The sequence below is a fragment of the Odontomachus brunneus genome, unplaced genomic scaffold, assembly GCF_010583005.1.
Source record: "Odontomachus brunneus isolate Ranch 3 - 2012 unplaced genomic scaffold, Obru_v1 Obru_scaffold_197, whole genome shotgun sequence".
NCBI classification, from domain to species: domain Eukaryota; kingdom Metazoa; phylum Arthropoda; class Insecta; order Hymenoptera; family Formicidae; genus Odontomachus; species Odontomachus brunneus.
The window spans coordinates 255877-256280 of record NW_022639647.1 but is presented as its reverse complement, the minus strand read 5'-3'; the positions used below and the strand labels follow the sequence as shown (position 1 = coordinate 256280).

The 404-nt window shown below is 36.4% G+C and overlaps 1 protein-coding gene across 1 annotated transcript in view; it reads right to left on the bottom strand.

Annotated features, from left to right (window-relative positions):
• Positions 1–404, bottom strand: part of LOC116851966 — an 8956-nt gene that overhangs the window by 2808 nt on the left and 5744 nt on the right. The gene's annotated exons all lie outside the window — the stretch shown is intronic.

Below are 404 nucleotides of genomic sequence, written 5' to 3'. Positions count from 1 at the left end.
AGAATTTTCGAAAAAACGTCTTGCCGTATTGCCGTCATTGGTACTTCCATAACCAGGCTTTGGACGATCGACTAATCCTAATTGTGTTCGAAAACCTGTTTAAATGATCGACTTACGTGTGTCGACAATTTCTCTTTCTTCGTCAGAATTTACTCGCCATTTTTTAATTGTAAGTTTGTACGATAAATGCAAACAGCATTCAAAAAGACGTATCCAGGCATGCAGTGTCGAAATTCCAAATCGAAGATTGCTTGTTTCTACTTTTCTTTGTAGCATCTTACGTATATCATTGAAGTCCTTGTATGTAGCATCGCATAAATAACATCGTAACGTTGATTTCGTTTCTGATACCGCATTACAAACCTTATTGTCAATCATCGTGAAATTCATGTTATATTGAACGC